The following is a 502-nucleotide window of genomic DNA, read 5'->3' on the forward strand; positions in this document are numbered from 1 at the left end:
CAATCTGTTATATAACTCAAAATAAGAATCTCTACTAAGCCAATCGATTTCAAAATCGATTTCCTGAGGGTTTTTAGTGAAATTTGAATTCTGGGCTTAATTCAATCGATTGGGCAATCAATTGACAGCATAGCTCAGCCCTTGACTTAATGCCAATCGATTTCCAAATCGATTTTCGTCAGTTTTGCTGAATTCCTGCATGGCCAAATTGATTTCTTAGATGGTTTTGAAAAACATATTATAAAATCGATTGGCAAATCGATTATGTCAAATTAGGGAAGTCCCTGTAACTCATCCAATCGATTGGGAAATCGATTTCCCTGCATATTCTTCCAAAAACACATAAACTAACTCAATATCATTCATACACAATTCCACATCTTAACACTTAGCAATTCCCACACAATCACCACAACATCATGAGCTTTGAAATAGTTTTGCAATCACGATTCCAAACAAAACATAACACTTAACACTTATAACAAAATCACTACAACATCAT

The sequence above is a fragment of the Cicer arietinum genome, chromosome 3 (assembly GCF_000331145.2).
Source record: "Cicer arietinum cultivar CDC Frontier isolate Library 1 chromosome 3, Cicar.CDCFrontier_v2.0, whole genome shotgun sequence".
NCBI classification, from domain to species: domain Eukaryota; kingdom Viridiplantae; phylum Streptophyta; class Magnoliopsida; order Fabales; family Fabaceae; genus Cicer; species Cicer arietinum.